The sequence below is a fragment of the Dendrobates tinctorius genome, unplaced genomic scaffold (assembly GCF_039654945.1).
Source record: "Dendrobates tinctorius isolate UK_male_01 unplaced genomic scaffold, ASM3965494v1 ptg000103l, whole genome shotgun sequence".
Taxonomy (NCBI): domain Eukaryota; kingdom Metazoa; phylum Chordata; class Amphibia; order Anura; family Dendrobatidae; genus Dendrobates; species Dendrobates tinctorius.
This window is the reverse complement of record NW_027361771.1, coordinates 10095932-10119793: the sequence shown is the minus strand read 5'-3', so window position 1 is coordinate 10119793 and position 23862 is coordinate 10095932.

Sequence of the window (23862 nt, the reverse complement as noted above, 5' to 3'; positions counted from 1 at the left end):
ACCTGTCCTACTGTTCCTTACCCATCCAATGGTATGTCTGAAGAGCGTTGGCTTTGTCATACTAGCTAGTGTGGCTGGACCACCTGCTAAATCCGGTCTCCTGTTACAACTACACATGCTGAAGGAGGATTGTAAGCTGCCATTAACTCCCCCATATTCTTCACAGGGTTAAAGGGAGGGGGAAGTACAGATGCAGAGTGGGCAGGACACAAGGTTGATGATAGCAATCAATTTTTGGTCGGCACTCATAGCTCAAAGAGAGCGGTGCTCCACGATGACTAATAATAATAATTTTATTTATGTATTTCCAACATATTTCGCAATACTTTCCAATTGAACGGAGACATGTACAGACAGTAAAGACAATACAAAGTAACACATAGATCAATAGTTACAGGAGGAGTGAGGGCCCTGCTCGCAAACTTACAATCTATAAAGAAATAGAGGGGGCACAATATGTGAAAAGTGCTTTTCGTGTGTGGTTGAGCCATCAATATAATAAATACAGTCATGGCCAAAAGTATTGACACCCCTGCAATTCTGTCAGATAATACTCAGTTTCTTCCTGAAAATGATTGCAAACACAAATTCTTTGGTATTATTATCTTCATTTAATTTGTCTTAAATGAAAAAACACAAAAAGAATTGTCCTAAAGCCAAATTGGATATAATTCCACACCAAACATAACAAAGAGGGTGGACAAAAGTATTGGCACTGTTTGAAAAATCATGTGATGCTTCTCTAATTTATGTAATTAACAGCACCTGTAACTTACCTGTGGCACCTAACAGCTGTTGGCAATAACTAAATCACACTTGCAGCCAGTTAACATGGATTAAAGTTAACTCAACCTCTGTCCTGTGTCCTTGTGTGTACCACATTGAGCATGGAGAAAAGAAAGAAGAACTGTCTGAGAACTTGAGAAACCAAATTGTGACGAAGCATAAGCAATTTCAAGGCTACAAGTCCATCTCCAAAGACCTGAATGTTCCTGTGTCTACCGTGCACAGTGTCATCAAGAAGTTTAAAGCCCATGGCACTGTGGCTAACCTCCCTAGATGTGGCCGGAAAAGAAAAATTGACAAGAGATTTCAACGCAAGATTGTGCGGATGTTGGATAAAGAACCTCCACTAACATCCAAACAAGTTCAAGCTGCCCTGCAGTCCGAGGGTACAACGGTGTCAACCCGTACAATCCGTCGGCGTCTGAATGAAAAGGGACTGTATGGTAGGAGACCCAGGAAGACTCCACTTCTTACCCCGAGACATAAAAAAGCCAGGCTGGAGTTTGCCAAAACTTAACTGAAAAAGCCTAAAACATTTTGGAAGAATTTTCTCTGGTCAGATGAGACAAAAGTAGAGCTTTTAGGGCAAAAGCATCAACATATGCGATGGACTACTTGCTAGAGATGGGGTGCATCTTACGAAGACTGGAAAGCATGTATTTGGAAGTCGCCTTGCTACACTTGTAAGGAGAGCTTTAAACTAGAACAACATGGGAAGGGAAGCAAAAGACCAGAAAAAGCCATACACCTGACAAATGCTATTGAGAACTCTGCTATTAGAAGTGGAAAAGAAGAACAAAGACGAAAGAATCTAATTAATAAAAATATTGGAGAAAGAGAAACCAATCACAAACTGAAATGTTTCTATACTAATGCACAAAGCATGGGCAACAAACAAGGAGAATTGGAACTACTAACACAGGAAAAGAAATATGATGTCATTGGAATCACTGAAACTTGGTGGGACAATACACATGATTGGAATACAAGACTAGAAGGATACAACTTATTTGCAAGAAACAGATTTGATAAACGAGGAGGGGGTGTCGCATTGTATGTTAGAAACGCGTATATCTGCACAGAGATTGAAGCTTCAGAGACTGGGAGTTCTGTGGAAACTGTTTGGGTAAGAATACAAGGACAGAACAATGGAAAGGACACCATTGTAGGCATTTACTACAGGCCGCCTGTGCAAGCTGAAGCTATGGATGAACTCTTTATGCATCAAATGGCCAAGTTCTCCAAAAAATATGACATAGTTGTCATGGGAGATTTCAACTATCCAGACATTTGTTGGGAATCTCTCTCAGGCAAAACTAACAGGTCAAGGAAATTCTTATCCTCTCTTGCTGACAACTTTATCTTCCAAAAGGTAAGGGAGAAAACAAGAGGAACTGCTACCTTGGATCTAATCCTTATAAACAGGGAGGAAATGGTTGAGGAGGTAAAAGTGGCTGGGACCCTAGGAGGTAGCGACCATGCCATTTTAGAATTTTGGATAACTAGAGGCGGAAGACCTGTGAAGACTCAGACGTCAAGGTTAGATTTCAGAAAGGCAGATTTTAAGGGATTCAGAAAGAGAATTGGAGGGATCCAATGGCTGGATATCCTTAAAGACAAAAATGTCCAGGAAGGATGGGAAATCTTGAAAAATGAAATTCTCAAAGCACAGTTGTTAACAATTCCGAAAAGAGGGAAGAATAGGAAGCAGTTAAGGAAACCAGGATGGATGAACACAGAACTTAAGCACATGCTAAAAAGGAAGAAAAAAATGTTTATAAAATGGAAAGAGGGAGGCATATCTAAAGAAGAATATAATGCTGTCTGCAGAACCTGCAGGGCACAAATCAGATTAGCTAAAGCTGAAAATGAATTGAGGCTTGCAAGAGATGTCAAAAGCAATAATAAAGGATTTTGGGGATATGTCAAAAGTAAAAGAAAAGTCAAAGATGCTATAGGATTTTTACAGGATGAAAATGATGAAATGGTAAGACAGGATGTTGAGAAGGCTGAACTTTTAAATTCCTATTTTGCATCTGTTTTCTCTCAGAAAGGAAATGTAACATCAACTGTTATTCACTGTCCTATTAAGGGAATAGAAGAATCCAGGATATCTATAAACAGAAAGATAGTGAGGAAACACTTAGCTAGCCTAAATGAATTCAAGTCTCCAGGTCCAGATGAATTACACCCCAGACTACTGAAGGAGATAGCAGAAGAAATTTTTGAACCCCTCTCTATAATCTTTGAAAATTCTTGGAGAACAGGAGAAGTGCCAGAAGACTGGAGAAGAGCAAATGTTGTTCCTATCTTCAAAAAGGGGAAGAAGGTGGACCCAGGTAACTATAGGCCGGTGAGTCTGACTTCTATACCAGGAAAGATCTTTGAACAAATTATTAAACAACATGTATGTCAATACCTGGATAAGAATGAAGTGATTAAACAGAGTCAGCATGGGTTTGTAACTAATAAGTCATGTCAGACTAACTTAATTTCCTTCTATGACGGTATCACTGATTGGGTGGATCAAGGAAATGCTGTAGATATAGTATATCTTGACTTCAGCAAAGCATTTGACAAAGTCTCTCATACAATCCTTATTGAAAAAATGATTAAGTATGGAATGGACAAGGCAACTGTTAGGTGGATTCATAACTGGCTTAGTGATCGGACCCAAAGAGTGGTCGTAAATGGCTGCACATCCAGTTGGAAGAATGTCTCAAGTGGGGTTCCACAGGGCTCTGTCCTGGGCCCTGTATTGTTCAACATCTTTATCAACGATTTAGATGAAGGAATTGAGGGTAAACTGATTAAATTTGCTGATGACACAAAGCTAGGAGGGATAGCTAATACTAGAGAAGAGAGAGAGAGGATTCAAAAAGATTTAAATAAACTGGAGAAGTGGGCAGCAACTAACAGAATGGTTTTTAACAGGGAGAAATGCAAAGTACTACATCTGGGCAATAAAAATGGAAAAAGCATATATAGAATGGGAGGAATAGGGCTAAGTGACAGCACATGTGAAAAAGACTTGGGTATACTAATAGATCACAGACTGAATATGAGTCAACAGTGTGATGCAGCAGCAAAAAAGGCAAATGCAATTCTAGGATGTATTAACAGAAGCATACAGTCTAGATCACGTGAAGTCATTATTTCCCTCTACTCCTCTTTGGTCAGACCTCATCTGGAATATTGTGTCCAGTTTTGGGCACCACATTTTAAAAAAGACATCAACAAACTGGAGCAAGTTCAGAAAAGAACGACCAGAATGGTGACCGGTCTGCAAACCCTGTCTTATGAGGAAAGGTTGCAGGATTTGGGAATGTTTAGTTTGCAAAAGAGAAGACTGAGAGGAGACTTAATAGCTGTCTACAAATATCTAAAGGGCTGTCACATTGTAGAAGGATCAACTTTATTCTCATTTGCACAAGGAAAGACTAGAAGCAATGGGATGAAACTGAATGGGAGGAGACACAGATTAGATATTAGAAAAAACTTTTTGACAGTTAGAGTGATCAATGAGTGGAACAGGCTGCCACGAGAAGTGGTGAGTTCTCCTTCAATGGAAGTCTTCAAACAGAGGCTGTACAGACATCTGACTGGGATGATTTAGCGAATCCTGCTTTGAGCAGGGGGTTGGACCAGATGGCCCAGGAGGTCCCTTCCAACTCTACGATTCTATGATTCTATGATTCTAACATAGAGTTTACAGGAGAAAAAAAGAGGCATTCAAAGAAAGTACACAGTCCCTACAGTCAAACATGGCGGAGGTTCCCTGATGTTTTGGGGTTGCTTTGCTGCCTCTGGCACTGGACTGCTTGACCGTGTGCATGGCATTATGAAGTCTGAAGACTACCAACAAATTTTGCAGCATAATGTAGGGCCCAGTGTGAGAAAGCTGGGTCTCCCTCAGAGGTCATGGGTCTTCCAGCAGGACAATGACCCAAAACACACTTCAAAAAGCACTAGAAAATGGTTTGAGAGAAAGCACTGGAGACATCTAAGGTGGCCAGCAATGAGTCCAGACCTGAATCCCATAGAACACCTGTGGAGAGATCTAAACATGGCAGTTTGGAGAAGGCACCCTTCAAATATCAGGGACCTGGAGTAGTTTGCCAAAGAAGAATGGTCTAAAATTCCAGCAGAGCATTGTAAGAAACTCATTGATGGTTACCGGAAGCGGTTGGTCGCAGTTATTTTGGCTAAAGGTTGTGCAACCAAGTATTAGGCTGAGGGTGCAAATACTTTTGTCTGGCCCATTTTTGGAGTTTTGTGTGAAATGATCAATGTTTTGCTTTTTGCTTCATTCTCTTTTGTGTTTTTTCATTTAAGACAAATTAAATGAAGATAATAATACCAAAGAATTTGTGTTTGCAATCATTTTCAGGAAGAAACTGAATATTATCTGACAGAATTGCAGGGGTGTCAATACTTTTGGCCATGACTGTAGATACAGTTGTGGCCAAAAGTGTTGACACCCCTGCAATTCTGTCAGATAATACTCAGTTTCTTCCTGAAAATGATTGCAAACACAAATTCTTTGGTATTATTAACTTCATTTAATTTGTCTTAAATGAAAAAACACAAAAAGAATTGTCCTAAAGCCAAATTGGATATAATTGCACACCAAACATAAAAAAGAGGGTGGTCAAAAGTATTGGCACTGTTCGAAAAATCATGTGATGCTTCTCTAATTTGTGTAATTAACAGCACCTGTAACTTACCTGTGGCACCTAACAGGTGTTGGCAATAACTAAATCACACTTGCAGCCAGTTGACATGGATTAAAGTTGACTCAACCTCTGTCCTGTGTCCTTGTGTGTACCACATTGGAGAAAAGAAAGAAGACCAAAGAACTGTCTGAGGACTTGAGAAACCAAATTGTGAGGAAGCATGATCAATCTCAAGGCTACAAGTCCATCTCCAAAGACCTGAATGTTCCTGTGTCTACCGTGCGCAGTGTCATCAAGAAGTTTAAAGCCCATGGCACTGTGGCTAACCTCCCTGGATGTGGACGGAAAAGAAAAATTGACAAGAGATTTCAACGTAAGATTGTGCGGATGTTGGATAAAGAACCTCGACTAACATCCAAACAAGTTCAAGCTGCCCTGCAGTCTGAGGGTACAACAGTGTCAACCCATACTATTCGTCGGCGTATGAATGAAAAGGGACTGTATTGTAGGAGACCCAGGAAGACCCCACTTCTTATCCCGAGACATAAAAAGCCAGGCTGGAGTTTGCCAAAACTTACCTGAAAAAGCCTAAAACGTTTTGGAAGAATGTTCTCTGGTCAGATGAGACAAAAGTAGAGCTTTTGGGGCAAAGGCATCAACATAGAGTTTACAGGAGAAAAAAGAGGCATTCAAAGAAAAGAACACGGTCCCTACAGTCAAACATGGCGGAGGTTCCCTGATGTTTTGGGGTTGCTTTGCTGCCTCTGGCACTGGACTGCTTGACCGTGTGCATGGCTTTATGAAGTCAGAAGACTACCAACAAATTTTGCAGCATAATGTAGGGCCCAGTGTGAGAAAGCTGGGTCTCCCTCAGAGGTCATGGGTCTCCCAGCAGGACAATGACCCAAAACACACTTCAAAAAGCACTAGAAAATGGTTTGAGAGAAAGCACGGGATACTTCTAAGGTGGCCGCAATGAGTCCAGACCTGAATCCCATAGAACACCTGTGGAGAGATCTAAAAATGGCAGTTTGGAGAAGGCACCCTTCAAATATCAGGGACCTAGAGCAGTTTGCCAAAGAAGAATGGTCTAAAATTCCAGCAGAGCATTGTAAGAAACTCATTGATGGTTACCGGAAGCAGTTGGTCACAGTTATTTTGGCTAAAGGTTGTGCAACCAAGTATTAGGCTGAGGGTGCCAATACTTTTGTTTGGCCCATTTTTGGAGTTTTGTGTGAAAATGATCAATGTTTTGCTTTTTGCTTCATTCTCTTTTGTGTTTTTTCATTTAAGACAAATTAAATGAAGATAATAATACCAAAGAATTTGTTTGCAATCATTTTCAGGAAGGAATTGAGAATTATCTGACAGAATTGCAGGGGTGTCAATACTTTTGGCCACAACTGTATCTTCAACTAATGCTGCATGAATCAATCATGAGCCAGTATCTGTCTAAGTACAGTTGCCAAGTTACCAACTGCTATTGGGTGCATAGAGGATGTGGAGACAGATGAACAGGAGGAACCCTATTCTGAGGAATATTTAGAAAGAGGGAACCAGGAAAAGTTAGATTAGTGAAATAAGGTCGTAAGCCTGTCTAAAGAGATGTTTTTTTAAAGCATGTTTAAAAAAGTGGGGACTATGTATTAGTCTCACCATCTGGTGTAATGCACGCAAAAAAACTGGTGCAGCATGAGACGAAAGTGGGGGCTCGGATTGGATGGATGATGTAAGTCTTCGGTCAGTTGCAGAATGGAGAGCATGGGTAGTGTAATATGCAGAGATAAGGGAAGACATGTATGGTGGTGCAGACCAGTGGAGGGCATTGTGGGTAAGAAAGATAAGTTTATATTGTATTGTGTAGATGATGAGTAACCAGTGCAATGACTGGCACAAGCTGGAGGCATTGGCGAAGCGGATGGACAGAAATATGACTCTGGCTGCTGCATTCAGGATGGATTGGAGAGGAGAGTTTGGCAAGAGGGAGACCGATCAGTAGAGAGTTGCAGTAGTCTAGATGACAATTAATTAAATTAAAGCAACAGAGACACCAAAACAATATTGAATATACAAAAAAATAAATAACTATATATATATATATATATATATATATACAGTATATGTATAAATCATAAAAAAGAGCAGCACTACCAAAATTATACAATTGGTACAGAACCTTTTCAACAGTGTCCAAACAACTGAGTTAATAAATCAAGAAAAATAGGCAGCACTCCAAATTCAATGTGAAAAAAGTGGATACTTTACTGATCCTCAGGTGGCGACGTTTCAACGGTGACCCGTCTTTATCAAGCCAATAGGCTTGATAAAGACGGGTCACCGTTGAAACGTCGCCACCTGAGGATCAGTAAAGTATCCACTTTTTTCAAATTGAATTTGGAGTGCTGCCTACTTTTCATGATTTATACAGTATATATATATATATATATATTCAATTGTATGTACACATATCTAATGAATAGTCCTGGTGCTCTGTGAAAGAAAAAGAAGTGAAAACCACTCAAGGTAGGAAAGCCAGCCAAGACAACCAAAAACACTGGAACGCCAAAGAATACCAAGCAGGAATGAAATGGTAAATACCTTTATTAAATAATAGTAGCAAAATGTTATATGAAAGACATTGTGTGAGTATCAGGACAGGAAATATAGCAATAATGAGAGGATTACATATATACAGTATATATATATATATATATATATATATATATACATATTGGAAAGGGCAGACCCAATTATAAAAAATAAAAATAAAATGTGTAATAAATATAATAATCCTCAAGTACAGAAAAAAAGATTAAAAAAGCAAACAGTGTATGTAAAAAAATGTGGAAAATCCAAAGAATATAACCAAATAATTGGAAAAGTATAACTGTGAAAAAATTAATAATTACACATAAAGAGACTCTTCTGGTGGACTTTTTTGGACCCTGAACAAATGTTTCAGCAACAAGTTTTTTATTATTTTCTGTACAGGCTGTTTTGGGTCGACCAGTTTTTGGAGCATTAAGGATTGAACCAATGGCATCGAATTTGTCACGAATGCGGTAAATGGTTTGTCTCTTTGGAGCTTGAGTACCAAATGTTTCTACCCAATTGACTGTTTCAGCATTTTGAGATTTCCAATACTCTTTTAACACCCATTTTCTTTGATCTGTATTTAAATTATTTGCCATTATGGGTTATCTGAATTATCGGAAAAGAAAACAGATCTGTGGGAGATTGATCTGTGAAAACTGGATCTGTAAAACTGACTCAGTTGCCCTTAGCAACCAATCAGATTCCACCTTTCATTTTCCAAAGAGTCTATGAAGAATGAAAAGTGAAATCTGATTGGTTGCTAATGGCAACTGAGTCAGTTTCACTTTACACCAGGTTTGATAAATCTCCCACTTCATAACCCTATTACACATACTGTCCACCTACTTTTGGACCACCCTGTATATATGGAATTATCTCATTACTGTTATATTTCCTGTCCTGATACGCGCACATTGTCTTTTATATAACATTTTGCTACTATTATTTAATAAAGGTATTTATTTCCTGCTTGATATTCTTTGGCGATCCAGTGTTTTTAGCTGTCTTGGCTAGATGACAATGAATAAGTGTAACACTGACATTAGCAAGCAAGTGATTGGATACAGGAGTCAAAATAAAGTTTTGTGTCAAATATGACTCAAAGACGTCCAGCATGCTGCTTGGAAGTTGTGGTTGAACCACCCAAAGCATTTGCAATATGAGTATGGGGCTTCCCTCTAAACAACAGTATTACGAAATACCACATCTCATTATTTGCTATCTGGTTCAGAATTTAAGTTTTATTGATAGCTCAACATGTGGAAATAGAAAGAAAGGCCATCCTAACTATTTCCACATGTTGACTTAACGATAAGGATAGAACGCCTCCATTTACTAGTGCTTCAGTCTAAAAATTAGCACTTCATAACAGCAGGATCTCATAGTGGTCTCCAACGATCTGTTAGGAACGGCGGAACGCACTAAATAAAAATAAATAATAAAGTGCGTTCGCCACTTGGGGTCCACCGTGCAGTAGGGGTGTTACACTGCTGCTAGGTAATGACAGAGGAGCAATATGATGGCATAATGCGCACGGGTTCAACTTCACCCGAAGTGCGCAGAACGGGCTCTGTTCACACAGAGAGGTGCCGCAACGTAAACATACAAAAACGCTGAGCCTGTTAGTGTCACAGGCCTCAGGAAAATGCACACACGGTATCTGGTCACAGGAGCATGACCCAAGGCAGAGGAGCTGCGTCCGTCTAGACCTACCGTGTGTGCGGCATCGCTACTGCAAGCGTCAAGAAGGGCTGCAACTGCAGCGCAGCGTAGGACACTGCCGCTCGACGACAAAGCTAGAAAGCACGCGCAATGTCGGACGCTAGTGTAGAGGTGTGGTGTGCACAGTGGCCTAAGGCTTGCCACTGACTGGCGCTGACTGCTAAGCTAATTCCCTATCCACATACATAATATCAGAGGGAAGGGGTTTTATAATGAGTCAGTCACCAGAATCATACATCCATCACCATTCACACATAGCAAGTACTGTATAGTCTATACTAGCGCAAGGTGGAATGGCCATGCGCACTTTTTATAGCCGTGCGGGACCTTCCAGATCTCAGAGATGGACCAATGAGATCTGGAACAGGACCTGGGCACATGACTCCCGATCTCCAATGTGAGATCGTCTCGTGAGCATGCCCAGTAGGAGCACAGAGGGACTTAAGGTACTGTCACACTTAGCGATGTACCAGCGATCCCGACCAGCGATATGACGTGGTCAGGATCGCTGGTACATCGGTAAGTGGTCGCTAGCGAGCTGCCAAACAAGCAGATCTCACTAGCGACATCGCTGGGCACGGGGGTCGCTACTTACCTGTCACACCAGGCGATCCTGTGTCCTCCCGCCTGGCTCCACGTGTCGCTCGTCGTCACAGCAGGAAGCGCTGCAGGAAGCTGACGACGAGAAACGGTCCTGAACGTTCTCGCGCGATCAGCGATAACCAGCGGGGGAGCGGGTCGTAGGTAAGTATCAGACACAACGATGTCGCTAGCAATATCGCTATAACGTCACAAGTTATAGCGATATTGCTAGCGATATCTCTTAGTGTGACAGTACCTTAAGTCTCTGGAGCGGTCTGCTGCAAAGTAATCTCCTCTGCAGTAGAAAGAGAACAGGAGACCGCAGAATGTGAGGCTCTGGATTCCTGCAGAGCAGATGCAGAAACCTGATGCCTAACAATGATCACAATGATATCAGCAGCTGGCATTAGATTATCCTCATCCCATTGTTCAGAACTGACAATATGTCCTGTATTTTATATTTCTCAACTTTGGGTTTTTGAACATCTTTATAACTCATAATTATCCCAAAATTGTTTCCAACCTGCAAATTTTGGGTACTCTTTCTAGCTGTTTTTAGAAACTCTATTCTTTTGCCGTGAATGTGTGATATAGGAGCTGTGTGCTTTGTGCAAATCAGATGTCTTCCTCTTGTTGATCCCCTCTCATATCATAAAGTGTCATGAACAGGCTGAGGCAGAAACACTGCAGCTGCATCTCCCTCCTATCTTTTTTTTTCCTGTGTTCTATTTACTACATATATTACACTATTACACTAGCGAGATACCACTGAAGGTGATAAAGTTACTCTCTTTTTTATTTTTTGTGATATGTATATTAACTCTGCACTGGTTTGTGCATTACCTTACCTGTCTACCTCTTTAGCTGCCGAGTTATCCGATCTACCAAGATATATAGAGAGCCCAATAAACCAGTTAGATGCCCATGTCATGGTAGCATCATTTTGGAATAAGCAGACTAGCCAACACGAGCCTAAAGTGTATGGTTTACCATGCACATTCAGGTGTATGTAAAGTATTTGAAAATTTCTTGAGCAATGTAACATTGTTTACATTTTTAATTACACATTTTAACTTTTTTTTGCAGCTTCCATTGAAAGAGATGCCATAAATTATTTTGAAATAAATTAACAAAATATGGGTTCATTAAAAGACTTTGCAGCAGCTCTGCACCCTCCCAAATAATACTAGTGTCCAGAGCTGGGAGCATGGACATTAATTGCAAGGCAAATTATATTTTCAGAGGCAAAATGATTGGGTTCATTTGTAAACTCATAGAGATGAGATATGTATTGGGAACGTGAAAGGAAGAGCTGTCATGGCAAGGATCATTACATGATTGTACAAACCAGTAAATTACAGCTTATGTGAACACAGCAGCAAGATCTTATTTATACAAGGTACGGTAAGTGAGATTTGTAATACACAGCTTACAGCTTCATGGTCTGACAACCACAATAAGTATGAGAAAATGTTCTACACTTCTGTTTCTAGTGTTCGTTCAACATTAATATTATTCTAAGACACATTCTCAGGCAATAATGATAAAGATATATCCCTTAAAGAGAATCCGTCAGCAAACTTTAAGATATAAAATAAATAAATAGGAAACATAGGTCCTCTAAACAATGCCTTCATCTAGTAATGAGTCCCAAGCCCTCCAATCGTCTTGCTGATAATGCAAAGAATGCTTGAAGGAGTACTTGACAATGGATGCTTTTTTTTTTTTTCTTTTACAAAGAATAAGGGTGTATTCACACTATATGATTATTGTAAACAAGAGTTTCTAGGACCACTCATTCACGATAATCATTTAGTCTAAAAAGGCCGGTGATCACCCGACGAATTAGAAAAGCGCGGGTAATATTAACTTTTGGTTTGCACAAAAGTTTTTAATTCTTGACAGTATGAAGTACAATTTGTATTGAAGAGAACAATAGCAGCTAGAGATGGTGCTAATCAAATCACAGGCCCTGGTCTACTGGCCACATCACTAATCTTTGACTGTTGGACAGGAGCCCAATGGAAGGCTTACTTGATGGCATCCCCGACATCGCTAACAATCGCATGTAGCGCAAAGCGCTGCCCTTGACTGCTTACCTGTTGAGTACCACTCTCAATCTCTGACAGCAGCAATAACAATGCTTCAGTTCGGGGGTGGGTCATTCAATGCGCCCATCGGCACGCCTGAGAACATGATTGCTGATCACCGATGGTTTGCTATAACATCCGAGGGTCTGTTGAGGACCTCAGAGCTACTTATTACAGTGCTTCGTTGAAACCCAGACCGTAATTTTCACTATGTATAGCAATGCTGTGGCATTGTTTCGCATATCTCAAGTGATCAGATGATAGCAGGTTAAGATGAACGATGAGCAGTGAAAAGTAAAAAAAAAAATTAAAAAAATATGAAAAAGATAGAAAAAACACAAAAATGCAAATCAAACTCATTTTGCCTCTTTAAAAATAAATATGATAAAAAATGAAAGAAAAAATACATGTATGTGGTATTGTCATGTTTAGAAAAGTTTGATCTATCAAAATATAAAAATAACCCAATCGGTAAACACCTTAAGTGGAAAAATTTAAGACAGCGGGGCCCTGTGTGTCTCAAACAGTGCCTTTCCCCCTCTCACCAGTCCCGTAATGAACACATGGACAGGCCTAGATGGGTTGAAGCAGGTCGGACACAGTTTATTAATTACAAAAGCAGAGAAAGGCAATTACATTTCACAACGGGCTCATTGCCAAAGTCCCTGTCTGCGACTGACAAGCAAGCCGGTCAATGAGTGGTACGTACCTTTGCCCCGCTCTACAACTTTGGCTGTGACTTAATATCACCTTTTTTGCATTTATTATGGCAATATAAACAGAGTTGAATATATAAGGGAGGGAGGGTGGGATAACAGCTTCCAGGGGTCAGCCGGGGAGGAAGTCACTGACCCCGGCACCTAAGTTTAACCCATGTAGGTGTGGCCGGACACCCTTTCCCCTTTAATCCCATTGGTCAGTTGGGCAACCCGATTTGTGCATCACCTGGGGAGTAATGGAAGGGGAGGAAATGGCACTGAACAATATTTTCCTCTAACATTACCCATATTGGGGTTCCGCTGTCAGAGGCACGTTCCTTAATTAGTACTGTGCCTTCTAAGAAAGCTAAAATTGCGTTTTTTTTGGTTGCTGTAAAACCACAAAAAATACGCTAACAAGTGATTAAAATGTCATATCTATCCCAAAATGGTATGAATAAAAATATTTTCTAGCCCCAGAAAAATAAGCCATCATAAAGTTCTATCGACAAATTAAAATGTTATGGGTCTCGGAAAATAATGATACTACTCCTAAAAATTATTTTCGAATCTTCTGATTTTTTTTCATCACTAAAATAATATGAAAACTTGATTCGGTATCACTGTAACTGCAGTGAAGAGCCGAATCTTATCCACACACTCAACTGTCCACACACTCAACTCTGCTGCATCATGGTTCCAGCCTGCTCACTCAAATCTACTGATCCAAGCTGCTGTCTGCACTCTCTGCTATGTGATATCTAGCACTTTAAACTCTACTTGTCCATGTCTTGTCCTGTTTATCCAGCTCTACTGGACCTCACGGTTTCACATGCAATCTGGTTTGTCAAGTTCTACTCACCCTGACCTACAGCTTAGCCGTTCCCTCCTTACCAGATGAGCCCATAATAAAAGGTAGCTCTAAAATATTCCATGTCAGATCAGACCTCTAAGATGAATCACTAGAGTTCTCACAAGGGGATTAATGGGGTGCTACGTGTCACCATTGACCATCAAATCAGCCTTACTATCACTTAAGTGTCTTTCCCCAATCATGTGGATCGTCGGGAGGGCCCTTTTCACATTTTTACAAACCGCTAAAAGCTCTCATGCCACCCAGCATAAAAGGAGAATACTCCCACTCTAGATGAATGAATAAATGAGCTGAGCAAGAGGATGGGGGAAAACCTATCCAGTGGAGGAGTGACAAGTAGATTTGGCATCCAGAATACTGAAACCAACTACGAGCTCCTACTGTAAGTGCAGACTGAGACGTGTGGAATATTTTGTACTTACTGTGTCCTTATTGGTTATTATTTCAGGAGTTTTCCAAATTCAATAAGTTGTTATTACAATGGAAACATGCAGCAGGTCTTCCCTTGGGTGACAGTGGAATGGAAATAAAGCTTAATATGGAATATATTGATATCAGTCGGTGACCTGTATTCTTTCGATGGGTATCAAAATTGGCTAGTGGCATAACATTCAGGTGTGCATGACTTACGATCATTTATAGCCCTTAAAGGGGGCTGAAAAAAACAGCAGATAAATATACTATACTAGCTTGGCCCGTGCTAAATTTTCGCACATTGGTCGTCGGGGGCGCAGGGAATTTCAGCAAAAGCAAGCTGGTCAAATGTAAATGTATTTTCATGAGCTGATGAACACAGACAGACAATACATTGTTTTGATAAGTAGAGGCCAAAAAATGTTTTGCGGTTGAGGTGCCACCTGCAGGTCATTGTGTCTTTCTGCAGGTTTATGAAAATGAATGTTAACTGTATTTAGTGATAAAATCGTGAATGTGTGGTTTGTTTGGCTGCTTTCTTGCTGAAGGGAGCAAGTTTACCTTTCAAATCGTGTATCGTGTGTGTGGGGCAAAGTAATCAGCGAAAAAGCAGTGCATGTTTACAAATGTGTTGGTAGTGTGCTTTGGGGAACTGTGGTGCCACCTGCAGGTTTATGAAAATTAATGTTTAAACTGTATTTTGTGATCAAATCGTGGATGTGTGGTTTGTTTGGCTATTTTCTTGCTGAAGGGAACAAGTTTACCTTTCAAATGATGTATCATTTGTGTGTGTGGGCGCAGTATGAACGGGAATACAAAGGAATCACTGAAAAACAGTGTTTAGAAATAATAGAATAGATTGTACATGGAAGATGCAGGGCATTAAATCATATATTTTATTGAGATTCCACTTAGCTTTAGACAACACCTCTAAAATTGCCTACTGATGGGCTGGCAAAGTGACCATAGAAAATATTGATAAGATATCTTTACTGGTTATGTAACGTGACGTGTGGTGGTAGACGTGGGAAAGGTACTCTTCTCTTATGCCCCCGCATGCTACATGAAGATGTAGGTCCTGGCTGGATGTGTGGACTTTGTCAATGGGAACTCTAGTCTACACTCTTGCAGGCTGCATTATGCCAGTGACTCCAGCTGGCCTGGACCGGATGTTAAACAGTTCAATAAGGGAGATCACCACTCAAAAATAAACACTCTTACTTAACATTAATTTAGTGGGAACTATGTACAATAGACAGCGGGTGCATAATTTCATAAACGTTTCTTTCACAATACGGAGCATCTTCATACACAGTCTCTCTACCTCTTCAAGTTTACTTGTCCTGCCTCATGTTTCTCTTTATTCACCACCACCCAGAGCACTAGTACAACCAAGTTAGTGAAAGTCCTATTCTCTTCCCCTTTAAGGGAACTTATTTGCCAATATGGCCGGTTCTTAGCGTCTCCACTTGCTGACGTCTTGACACTCTCTTCGTCTCACATTGAAATACACTGCAACAATACATGTGTCTTCAAGGGGTAACGTGGGCAGTATATCCATCTCCTTACTGTTATCATGCACATACACTTACTTACATATGCGGGAATGAGAATTTCTCATTTCTCGATTATCTTCCTATATAATAAACAACCAATCACCCAACGAATGAGCAAAACCTTCATTCTTTGGGTGAAATTAAACATTCTAATAAGTAAATTGTCCTGTGTAAAAAGGACATGTGTTGCCGAGAGCAATGATATTCTATCGGCACAGATCCCTCGACTTAACAATCGTTCTGTGTGTATGGAAAAGCGGTAGCGGTGGCCTGTCCAAACAGGCTGTTAAATGACTGCCAATTGGCTTACGCGTAACCGATTGACGATTATTTAACAGCTGTGATCAGCTAATGTTAATGTCCTTCAAAAGGGTTCATTGGCAATAAGTAGATCACATCGTAGCTCCTGCCTGGATCCTCAGTGATCAGCTGAAATCTGTGAGGACACCTGTGTTCATCAGTATTTTAAACCAGTGCTACCTCCATTTTATATAATTGGGGCTTGTCTGTATCCTGCAGTGATCTGGTATTTTAGGTTCCTTTCACATTGCACTTTTGCCTATGCTCAGTGGCCCTGCTTGAGTACAACCCCCCCGCTAAACGGGATTTGGGCATATGCACCAATCATTATTATTATTTTTATTTATTTATAAAGCACCATTAATTCCATGGTGCTGTACATGAGAAGGGGGTGCTCTGATGTGCATAATTTTCAGGCGTATAAGCCTAATGGAGGCAGACACTCAGATGCAGTCTACTATGTCTGGGTGTGCACCCACAATAGGTGTAGACACCCGAAAATGATACACGTCAGAGCACATATTGATTATGTCGGCACCATTATAGTCTATGGCCCCATCGGTATTCAGTATATGCTCGAATCCCATTTTGCGGGCGGTTTGTGCTCAAGTCCCGACGGAACCACCCAACATGGGCAAGAATACATTGGAGGAAAGGGGCGTTAGCCATGTATTGGTAAGTATGGTCTTTTTTTCTGCAAGGTTTTTGGATATTATATCTTTTTCAGTGAAATACTTTTAATTTTCATACAGGGAATCTTAAAATAATGTGGACCTTTGACATGCGTTGCGAGCTTACATGTTTTGGCCAAAATATCAACTATCAACTCATGTATTTTTTTTTTATCCTGGCAGGCCCTGTATGTGTTCAATATCTCTGCAGTGCCAACATATGGGAATCAATGGGCTGTCAATGTAATACAGGACAGCACCGCTCCGTAAGAGCAAGAGGTACTCTTGGTAAGACACCCTCCTATTTTAAGAGCTACTTCAAATGAATTGATTGCAACAATAGTACTTCATTAAGAAATTGAAGTTTTAGCAAATCATTGGTGTATTCCTATGGATTCAACCAGATGTAATATCATTTCTGTTGTAAATCCAAATTTTGTGCCATCCCCACATATCGCAGCAGAAATGCTTGATCTGTAAATGTTACAATTGTTACTGTCGGCATAGCCGCATTTCCAACTCTCCATACGAGACATTTTTCAGTCGAACAGCCAGCTTTTGTTTCCTTAGAAGCTCCTTCTTTGTCGCTTAAGCATACACCTCCCCTTCTGCTCTTTTTTTTTTGCGGCTCCAAGGATGCACAGCATAATTCCGTTTAGTGTGAAATGTAACTATAGAAACAGGATTCGGATATTAAATATCAGGCTACAAAGTCCTGTTTTTATTCTTCACAAAGATGGAGATGTTCCTTGCACTTCTAAGTGCACTTCCACACTGGGCAGATAATTCCATACATGAGGGAAAAAGATAGGCTTTTACATTCCAGCACTGAAAAGGAATTTAGTACTTTTTTTTTTTACAGATAGAAAAGTCATAGAATAATTTTACTGCAATTGTTAGATTTTTTTAAGGCCATCAGGGTGGTATTTGACCTCGCATGGGTAAAACAATAAAGATATATCTTAGTATTTGGTTCTTGATGACTTCTGTTGATGATATCATATCCAGAGTTCCAAACGTCCCTAGATACTAATTCTTAAACAGTGTTGAAATGCCTAAAGGAGAAAAATATCTAAGCGTAGTGAGACATAATCAATTGAGTGGGTGAGAATCTATAGGAATTTGCTCACCTGAAACAGTTGTGCAAATTGAGGCACAACTCCCGCTTGAAGTATGGGTGTACGGTATTTACAAAAGACTGCTGCCGGCCAGGTGGGGAGGGATTGGACCCTGAAACAGGAGTATCCCACAAAGTAGATGCCAGACAGGAGGACCAGGGAATGGTGCTGCCTTTGCCACCGAGAGAAATCAAGGTGCAGAAATATCATACAGCAGAAAAAGGCTGCAAAGAGCCAAAATGTTTCGTGTATATAGCTTTTATCAATTTGAATAATTTTTTTTTTTTACCTACAAGCAACCTAACATTTCTGCACCTTGATTTCTCTTGGTGGCAAAGACAGCGCCATTCCCTGTCTGGTAGATACTAATTCTTGTGCCATGTTTCATTTGTGTGGTCTACACTACTGTTCTAGGCCAGTAGGACAAAATCAGTGGCTTTAAAGGTGGCTCTTTTTGTGGCTCTAACACTTTTGTCCTTTTCAGATACTATTTTGTCTGCTATTAGTACCAGAGGAGTCGTAGCATTGCTGAAACTTGGTAACAGGAACAAAACCATGACATTGGCAGCAACACAAAGAGAAAAGTCCTAGTGCTAAATTTTTTATTTAAAGGGAATCTGTCACAAGATTTTTGTAGCTCCATCCGAGAACAGCATGATGTGGGAGCAGAGACTCTGATTTCAGCGATGTGTCGCTAACTGGGCTTCCTGCTGTAGGTTTGATTAAAAACTGTTTTATATACTACAGATGTAGCAGTTCTTTGAATGCTGAGCTCTGTATAACCCCATAAACACCAGCTTTCTGTGTACACTGTATATAGGCAGGAAGCTGCCAATCAGTGATGGGGCCGTAGTTGGACTACCTGGCAGCAGGATTACTAGTCCTCTAGTGATGATTTCTTCTGATTTTAAAACTACAGGAAGCAGCCCAGTAAAAGACACATCATTGGAATCAGGGTATCATCCCCTACATCATGCTGCTCTCAGATTACATGGCAGGTTCCCTTTAAAAGACAGACAGTTCTGGCCAGTAGTATACCTGGACCGCTGGCCTGAACTATATGTGCTCTGATGATCCTATATTAGGCTGCCACGATCCATTTTTGGATCTGTGTCAGATTCTGGATTCTCATATATAAACTTTTTTCCTTTCAGGCCTCATAAGACAGTCAGGGCAGTACTGCCCTGATGGTGGCCCTGTTGGGGTGCCAACAATTTTGACCACGTGTGTACATACACACATACACATCTATAAATCTAGTTTTTGCCCCCGTGGCCGCTGGTGTTACTATAAGTTTAGGAAGTCTGCTGGTGGGTTTTTGCCCCCCGGTGGCAGCTGGTGTTACTATAAGTTTAGTTAGTCTGCTGGTGGGTTTTTCCTCCTGGTGGCCGCTGGTGTTACTACATGTTAAGTTAGTCAGCAGGTGGTGACCACTCCCCCCTTCCTATAAACGGTCACCTGAGGCATCAGCTGGAGTTTGTGAAACACTTCCTTTTGATACCAACCGTGGTGAAGATTGAAGCTACCTGGTGCAGTAGTGGTTCAGCTTATCAGGAGCAGTGGTGTTTCTGCTGAAAGCTGAGTTCAGGAGCCTTACTTTGCATTGCAGCAGATAAAGCTAAGTTTTGCTTTTTAGTTGATTTAACCACAAGGTGTCTGTTTTATCTTTCCTTTGGTTTTTGGTACAGTTTACTTTTTTCCCTGTCTCACCTATGGGGAGGTGGTTGGGGGTTTAGCTCAGGGCTAAACAGGAGATAGGGACAGATCGGGGACTTGGGCCTCACTACCATCAAGTGTACCCCCAAGTTAAGGAAAGTCAGGGCACCCCCTTAGCCTGAGGGGCAGTTCAGGGGCCCAGGTTCCTCATTCCCTACTGCCCCGTGACATAGGCAGCCTAAACTCTCCACCATTAGATTTAGTGTTGGATTGAAACTAACAGCACACTCCAGCCTGCCTCACTGCTGTGCTTAAGCTCTGCTGGAAAGAGCTTTTAAGCACCGCGGATATTCTGCAATTCATCCTAGGCAGGAGTGGCCGGTCCCCTTGGAAACAAACTGTCAACAAAAAAATAAAAAGCAGTGATGGAGGAGAATAGAGGCAGATAAAGCAAATACATTGGAAACTTGCTTAATTTCTTACTGTGCAAACTGTCTATCAACGTTGTCGTACTTTTTAACATGAAAATAACCTCATAATTTGCTTTTTCTTTTATAACTAACCTTGAGACCCATAAAAATTTGGATATTCCTTTTTCAGGTAGCCTCGTTTTTCAGCCGAACTAAAGAGCAGTGAAAATCTGTTATGAATGATGTCTGCATAGATTTCTATGCGAAGCATGTAACCAGTTTCCTCAGTGAGCTCTCTAAAAATAGATTTTAGAAGTATTTCAAGGTGAATGATAGGTTTGAGAGATTGAGGTAAAAGCTTAAGCAGAAAAAGGGACATATTTCTCGTTCATTTTCCATACTTTCTCATATTCAATTGTGCTGTTAATTGCACCATTGTTAAAATGACAATAACTGTTTAAAGTTAATCTGGTCCCTGAAAACTTTATATAGAGCCACCATGAACTGAAGCAATGCCGCTTTCCTAGTGACTTTCATACACTGAATGTCAAAGTAGTCTGTTCTGACATTGATTTTATATCATAGAGATATCTGACTCCAGACCTTAAAATACAAATTGCATAGACTGGTAAATAGATCTCTTTGACCTGATGAGATTGGTTCACTTATTATATAAGTCCTTGCCCAGGAAGAGTGGCTATATAATGCAGACTTTAAAAAGTGTCAAAAGAGTCAGAAAGCAAACCCTAAGCTTATTATTCAGTCTCCACTTACAAACGATTAGATGCAATGAGTTTGTACGTTTTTCCTGTGCTTGCATCATGAGTTCCCGCTCACACTCTAAAGACATACTGATAGGGAATTTTGATTGTGAGTCCCAATGGGGACAGTGATGATAGGACAGACTAAGTGCAACAAAAAGGGACAAGGGAATGGGAACCAAACACTAGGGATGGGGTAAGTGGAGACCCTAGACAGATCTAACGTTGCCCTATCTGTCCTACTGTCCCTATATAGGTTCTGCACCTATCGCCGAGCAAGATATCTAATCCTTGTGTGACTTTAGTGATGAGTAGTGTTGAGAGATTCCATCCGATATTGAGAAATATCGGATCGGATTGGATCGGCCCAATACCCAAAAAAGTATCGGTATCGCCGATTCCGATACCGGAAGTCCCATTCAAGTCAATGGGACAGAAATATCGGAATTAAAAAAACCCTTTCTTTACTTGCACATCCAGTTCGGGAGGGGGGAAGAATGTGGGCGGTGCGTGGGCGGACACTGTGCGTGTCTGTGCGGGCCTGCCGGGGGCTTGTGCCGGCTGCCGGGGGTCTGTACGAGCCTGCCGGGGGCTTGTGCCGGCTGCCGGGGGTCTGTACGGACCTGCCAGGGGCTTGTGCCGGCTGCCGGGGGTCTGTACGCGCCTGCAGGGGGCTTGTGCCGGGCCTGCTGGGGGTCTTGTGTGTGTGCAGGCATCGTCCGATGGGACTACAAGTCCCCGGCAGGCCCGTACAGACCCCCGGCAGCCGGCACAAGCCCTCGGCAGGCCCGTACAGACCCCTGGCAGCCGGCACAAGCCCCCGGCAGGCCCGTACAGACCCACGGCAGACGGCACAAGCCCCCGGCAGGCCCGTACAGACCCCCGGCAGCTGGCACAGGCCCCTGGCAGGCCCGTACAGACCCCCGGCTGTCGGCACAGACCGCGCATCATGATGCGCACAGGCCGCGCATCATGATGACATCATTTCAGCATCCAATCACAGCCACAACAGTGGCTCATTGCATTATGGGGACTTCCGATTCCAGTATCCGATATTGAAAAAATATCGGTACTCAATATCGGAATTCCGATACAGCAAATATCGGCCGATACCCGATATTTGCAGTATCGGAATGCTCAACACTAGTGATGAGCCCTGTACTCAGAAGGAAAGGATCAGCACTAGTCAATCCCACTAACACTAAAGACAGCAAGGATAAGTGAAACAAGGTGAACACTTAGCTTGAGTGCACTCAGAGAAACGCAGACGCCCTGCAAACTCCAAGAGGATGCTAGAGGACTGCTACAGCTCCATGCCTCAACAGAGAAGTGCAAATTGGAAATATCACCCGCCACTCCCAACAGGAAGTTGGGAGATATAAACACCCAGGTCTAGGTGTGACCAATAGCACGAGGGGAGATGGCCACTAATCTGCAAAGCAAACAACCGAGACCTTCTGCAGAAAGATGCAGTGCAACGGTTTGCACCCTTTGACATATCCGTGACATAATGTGTGTAAAGTGCTGTGGAATTAATGGCACTATATAGTCAAGTAAAATAAATACACATTTGTTTTTCTTCATGCATTATACACTAGAAAGCAAAAACAAGACAGCACAATATTTCTTGCAAAAAAAAAAAAAAAAAAATTCTGAAATTAGTGTTGTGAAGACAAGGGGGTTAGTCCACTGGCTCAATACCGCATGGACCAGGGATCATCCCATTGAGTGCCCTCTCTCCATTCCCGTGGGCATAATACTACTCTGACAACACAGGGTGAGGGCAAAACAGCATGGCAATACTTAATTAAACCACCAAACAGGCAAATAGCATATAGAAAAGTCCCAGCAAAATCTCATGGGGGCATGACAGAAGAAGCAGGAAGCAAAACGCACGTCGGGGTGAGGGGACACCATGTACACCACCAGTGTTACTCAGGTAATGAATCCTTGGCTTATGCGGCATTTTATTAAGCTCTGGGATTAGAATTTTCTATCTTACCGTGTATCTATTACATTATTTATATTCTATCTCTAAGGAGAAGTTTTATATATTTATATTTATACTAGATGGATGCCCGATGCTATCACACCGGGAGGGCGGTAATGTCACGATGGGGGCAGGCTTTGCAGCATTGAGAATCTCTCTCCTCATGTGCTCACCCACCTATCCACTCTCTCTTTCCCCATGTGCTGACTTCTCCCGTCTGTGCTCTTCTTTCACCTCTCTACCCAATGTGCTATCCCCCTTGTCTGCTGTCTTTCTCCTTTCTGTGCTGTGTTCTCCCCTCCTGTGCTGTCCCGTTTGAGCTGTCTCCCCCTATGTGCTTTCTCTCTCCCCATCTGCTGTCTTATCCTCTCATGTCATCTCTTGTTTGACCTGTGTACCCCATCACTAAACAGTCAGTGCACAGCATGTCAGGAGGAATTTCTATTTAAAGGGGTTTTCCCACAAACGAAAGTTCATATTGAAAATTGTCTGTGTCTGACCATGTACAGAACATACCACATCTCCTGGGCAGGGGAGGAAGCAAAAGGCAATACTGACATTACAGCAGGAGATAACAGGATACATTTTGTGAGGTAAAATATTGTTTAAAAACAGTCAGTGAAATATTTTACCTCGCAAAATGAATCCTCTGTGATCCCCTGTTGTAATGTCATTATTGTCTTTTGCTTCCTCCCCTGACCGGCTTCCTCTGCCTGTAGTCACTCATTTGCCGCTGGGATCAGCCAAATGTTTCACTGTGCCTGCGTGGAATTCGCGCAGGAACAGTGTGCTGGTTTTCCACTGGTGGTACCACGCAAGAGGTTGCGTGAGAGTGTGAATGTGAGTATGTGAGTGTAAGTGTGTGAGCATGTGTGAGTGCGTGTGAGTGTGTGAATGTGTATGAGTGGGTGTGTGAGTGTGTGTAGTGCGTACAGCGTATAGAGTGTGTTTGTGCTGTGACGG